Raw genomic sequence first — 6,000 nt, forward strand, 5'->3', positions numbered from 1 at the left:
ATGAGCCCAACTGTATTCATGTGTGATGATGTTAGTCCTCATACGAGCCATTTCATTGTAGTGAGACCATTTTCTGTATAAAATGACCTGTGGTGACCTCTAGGATAATCACAGCCTCATGAAACTTTACAGCCACAAACTAAAGACCTAGAGCATTCAGAAGATGGATGGCTTTCCTAGGAAGATTGACAATAAGGAGGTTTCTGAGTAGTTTCAAGAACAGAAGCGCTTGCCAAAAATGCATTTCTTGCAGAAATCTCCAAATGTCAAACATCACAGCATGGCTTTTTCTATGGTGTTCCTCAAGGTCTTGGTGTCTTAATGTGGTATTTTGAAGGGATTATTGATAATTTTGATCAATTCTCCAGTGGTCAAAAATGTATAAATTTAACACCAGATCTTTGTAACAAATGGTATCAACCCAAAAATTGCTGCAACAATTTATGAGACATAATAGAGCATGGGGATGACCACCACAAAGTTATATCATGTTCTACGCTCTTATACACTTTCGCAATTTATTTTAATTGATTCATTAATTAATTTTTATTTCTTATTTAGGATTAGAACAACTTGTCACACAGTGTTGAGCTGCATCTCAAATGAATCTTCAGGTTTCCAGCTTTCAGATGACGTACACCACTTCTATCTTCTACTGTTGACTATCTATCCTCCCCTGAACATCCCCTGACCCCCACCCCTACCCCTCTACAAAAAAGAGGGCAGATTGGTAATTACGGTATGTGAATGTCTTATTTTCACTTTATTTGAAAATGTAGTGATTATATCTTAAAATATGAGAATTAAATTAATTAGAGTTATATACATAAATACAAACAACAAACCGTTATTGCTCTCATGTTTGTGTTTCCCTCGGTCAGACGAGCCTGTTTATGTATTGAAATTGTTCAGACATCTCAGAAGGATGAACACAGTTTTACTATTTGATGTCCCTCCTCCCGTCCAAAACATTTAGGACTGTTGCCCAAATGTGCCACTGTGAGGCGGTAGAGCTCTTTGTTGTACTGGATGATACGCCTTGTTTTTCCAGTCATGCCGTTTTCGTTCTAGTGGGCATCTGATCAATATGCACACCACAAATGCCTATCCCCATTTGCAGTGTGCCACATGGTCCTTTCCAGCTGTTGGAAGGCTTTTACCAGACACTTTACATGGTTAAAGGAAAACGAATCACAGTCTCCGGGTTGGTCTTCGAAAGACGGTTTTGTTGTTTGAACCATAAGCCAAGAGAATCACACACAATATTTCACACTGATTTTTCCATTATCCAGCTGAGTGGGATGTCAGTGTGATGACTGGCTCAGATCAATAGTGTGCTGTTGGTGAGGACTTGAATTGTTAGATCTCGGGTTGTACACTCTTTACTGTGAGAGGGAGATGGTTTTGTTTTGTTGGTAGTAATTGAGAGTGATCACGCGTCTTGTACATGAGCACGTGTAAGGTTATCGCATTTACGCTCGCAGCCACCGAAAGATGAAAGCAGTGTTGTGTTAACTGGCTGGGCTTGCTGCGTAATGGCAGGACGTAGAGTGTGTGTGAGAGAGAAAAGCGTCTGAGACATTTCTGCACACGGGGAGTCCGACTGCATCGTGGGACGCAAACGAGTCAGTCAAACAGCCATGCAGGGGAGGCCATGCCTGGAGGGGGGAGGGGGATGAGCCAGAATCAGGAGGGAAGAGAAAGCAAGGGAGTGAAAGAGAGCACACGAGGAGTCCTGCTTATTACAGCTGCACAGATGGTGCAGCAGATGAGATGGGAGGGATAGATGGATAGATAAGGAGTGAGAGTAAGACAGGGAAAGAGAGAAATGGCACGGGAGCACGTGTCTGACAGTGTACATAAGGAGCGCCGGACTGGAGAACTTCCAAGGGAAACACTTTAATATTTATTGTTCTGTGGCTGGTCAGAAACTTTCTTTCCACCCCCAATTTGTCAGCAAGAAAAATGGCTGAGGAGCCGCCTGTGAAATATTAATTCCATTGCAGGGAAGCGGGATGCTGAAGGTAGGAAGGATAGAGCGACATATGGTGGGAGATCCTGAGGGAAAGAACACCGGGAAAGAACACTCGACAGACGAGAGAGGGTCGGCGCAGCGAGGACGTGAGGCGGAGTGGAGGAAAAAGAAGGAGGGAAATCAAATTACTGGGAGGAGGATTCCGGAGAGCTCATGAGTCTGCATTTGCAAGGGAGCAATATTTGAATAGGCCAGACTTTGTGCTTTGTAAGCTATTATTCCAGGCATAGTCAATATTCATTCAGTCTGTCTACCGGTGATAAATGCAGAAGTAAGAAGAGGGAGATGACATTCCTCACTTGTATTAAAAAAAGGCAACGTCAGCCGACAGAAGCTTCACAGTCCTCTCTAGTTTTAAGTATGTTTGATGATCAACATTGTTCTGGTTTGTTCTGGTTAATTAATCGCACATTTTTCACCTGTTCAAAATGGGAGAAGAAGGGAGATTTGTCAAGTATTTAATACTCTTATCAACATAGGAGTGGGCAAATATGCTTTCTTTATGCAAATGTATGTATATAAACTCGGAAAAAAAAGTTTGGAAACTTGTGTTTGGTGTATTTTTTCTCTGTTGTTACAATGCTAATGGTCATTGTATTTTACATCGTTGGAAAGCCTGTTTATTTACCTTCACAATGATGTCCAACTTGTAAGGATCATGCATTTGTGGATGAGCAGCACAGCTGATTATGTGGGGAGCGCCCAAGTGAAATTTGCCAAAATGCTATTTTGAGTTGTTTGGTGGATTGGATGATTGAACTCTCTATCAGTAACAAGGAACAAAACAAGACATATTGGCTATCTTACACTTTATTCATTTAATCCACCGTCAGGAGCCTCAGTAGTGGTGGAAGATCCATACGCAGCCACAACAGCCTGACACCTCCTCCTCATGCTGGTCACCAACCTGGTCACACGTTGCTGTGGGATGGCGTTCCATTCCTCAACCAGGATTCGTTGCAGGTCAGCCAGCGTGGTTGCAGCAGCGTTCTTTTTGGCTGTGCCCCGGTCATGTGACCAGAACTTGGCGTTCCTTCACCAGATTTCACAATGGCGGCGCCGTCACAAACTTTCCTCATTTTACAGCTAAACCCGTGCACTACAAGATGATTTCTGAAAACATTTGAGGAGAGAAATAGACATTAACGTAAAGGAATATTGATTCATATTTGATCAGCGCTGCCTAGTTTGACCGTTTGGTCGGAGTTCGAGAGTGATTGACAGCTGATCAGAGACGGCAGATGGACAGCAGACCTCAGATCAGCTCTTACTGCTTGTTTTCCTCCGGTCTGTGAAATCTTGCAGATGCCGTTAGGAGCACCGGAGGACACCGGAGGACACAGAGGCACATGATTTTTTTCAGGTTACCTGTTTCATGTACTACTGTCAGGATATAGTGACCGTTTTGTAATAATAACTTTTTTCAATAATTTTTACTCCAATCTCGCCTACTGATGCTTCAAATAGTCCTCGTTTAAATCATTATGTCCTAAAAGCTGTAAAATGAACTAACAGCAGAATCCAGAGTTATTTTCCTCGACATAATGAACGTGCATCAGTTGTGCCAGTTTACTAACAGCGGGGCAAAAGCACAGGGCACAACCTCTTCTACATCCATGGTCTGTGGTCTGTTGGACCCTCTTCTACAGCCATGGTCTGTGGTCTGTTGGACCCTCTTCTACAGCCATGATCTGTGGTCTACTGGAACTTCTTCTACATCCATGGTCTGTGGTCTATTGGACCCTCTTCTGCATCCATGGTCTGCTGTCTATTGGACCCTCTTCTACATCCATGGTCTGTGGTCTATTGGACCCTCTTCTACATCCATGGTCTGTGGTCTATTGGACCCTCTTCTACATGCATGGTCTGTGGTCTATTGGACCCTCTTCTACATCCATGGTCTGTGGTCTACTGGAACTTCTTCTACATCCGGTCTGCTGTCTATTGGACATCGATTTTGGAGATCCTTGACTTGAAAAGGTTTGAGAATTATGTCCATTGCTCTCTTTATACTCTGTGAAGCGGCCAGGCAAAAAGATTAATAAATAAGTAATTAGTTATAATGGTATGCATATTTATAATATGTTTATCCTTCAACACAGGTAGAGACATTAAATTAGATAATAGAATAGAAACAATTTTGTTTTTACTTTGGTACGGCACTTTGTAGGTGGACGTTTTACTGGCGTCATTATGGCAGTCGACTCGATTACTGTCCAAAATGGCAGAAGTGAAGGTCTGCTGCTGGGCGTTGCAATGGAACGTATAATTAACTTTTACTTCTTAGCAATATACGTTGTTTGGTATGGGTGTGCAGAATCTTCCAATATTAACATTCAGTTGGGTGAGTGGGTTGTGGAAACACAGCACCTTGAGAACACAGTGATGACCCCGTGATGACCGAAGATACTCCTCCTAGTGTCGATGTTCATCTGAAGGGCTGGATAGACCCGGAGCAGGGCTTCCTGACGAGCATATTGAACATGTTGAACAGCACCTGGAGCTCTATTCCACTTGGCTGATGATGAACACAGGAGGTGGTGGAGGTGCGTCACATGACTGCAGCCCAGAGCTGACACATAGGCTGCGGTTGAAAAGTCTTTTTTGCTTATAGGAAGGTTCCTAACGGAGTGAAATGACCCGCAAGAATCTTAGTGGCAGCCATGATAAGAGCTGTTTGAATTCTCTAAATGCTAAGGAAAGGTGCTTCGATGCTTCCTTTCTTATCTCCTTTAGCATAGGATACACTGGACCATCCTTTACCAAAGGAAAGGGGAGAATAACATCCCACAGATCCTTGCGGCCGCAACATTTAAAGCGACACACCATTCTGCCGTTCATGAAAACAAACAATATGCCTATCTTGCATAATATTGTCATACAGTCATATACTAATTGGGATTCATGTTGATAAATATGAGTGGACAGTGACAACCATTTCATCTCACTTTATTTCAATTTATTTATGTCGAACAAGTAACAATAAGTAAAAAAACAAAACCAGAATAACAAATAAAATGAACAGTAAACATATAGAAAAACTGTCATAAATAAATAATCAACATAAATAAATATAACCTCCAAAAAGGAGTAGGAAGAAATATACATTTAATGGTTCTACTCCTTTACCATAACTCAAACAATAACTCATTATTTATCATTAGTGGTGGAACGGTTCACAGAATTCACGGTTCGGTTCATATCCTGGTTTTGGGGTCACGGTTTTCGGTTCCGTTCGGTACATTTATGTTACAGCGAGGAGGTCATGTTCTGATTTTAACATGCTTTTCATTTATTGGCAAAAATAAGTTAACAAATGTGTGTCTCAACAAAAGATGTCTTACATAAAGAACATAAACACTTCTTCAATATCAAATCTTAATTGAAAGAAAAGGTCTTCTACAATAATTAATTTAACTATAAATATAATGTAATTATAGACTAAGGCCATCAACATCAATTGAAACATAAGCTCAACCAGAACGGTCCTAAAAAAAGAAAAAAAAGAACAGTTTAACATACTGTATGTCTCAATACTCTGATTATCAGCTCTTAATTGAAAGATTAGTTTTTCCACTCATAAAGTGCAGTATTTGGAGGAGTACAGTTGGATTTCTGTGCCACTGTGTTATTTAAAAATAATTAATAAATATAACATACACTACAGGGATTGTGCTGCTGGAAGTACTGTGTTGCTTAAGTGTATAGCGCGGCTCAAGTAACGTTACGTTAATCATATGCTGAAATCCAGCGTCCTCCACGACTGCATAAGGCTGCATATCTTTCACTATTAACCTCCCCGATGCTTTAGTTGTGTTTTTTGCCCGTCTGAATCTGCATGTAGAGGCTGTTTAAATGCTGCGGGGAGAAGGAGTTGGTCTTTCCTACCCGAAGTGTTGCTGCTAGCATAAACCACAACGTGTTGCACAGTGCTTACACACAGTCGCCGTTTCATCATTTTCATG

This window comes from Sebastes umbrosus, chromosome 7 (assembly GCF_015220745.1).
Source record: "Sebastes umbrosus isolate fSebUmb1 chromosome 7, fSebUmb1.pri, whole genome shotgun sequence".
NCBI lineage: Eukaryota > Metazoa > Chordata > Actinopteri > Perciformes > Sebastidae > Sebastes > Sebastes umbrosus.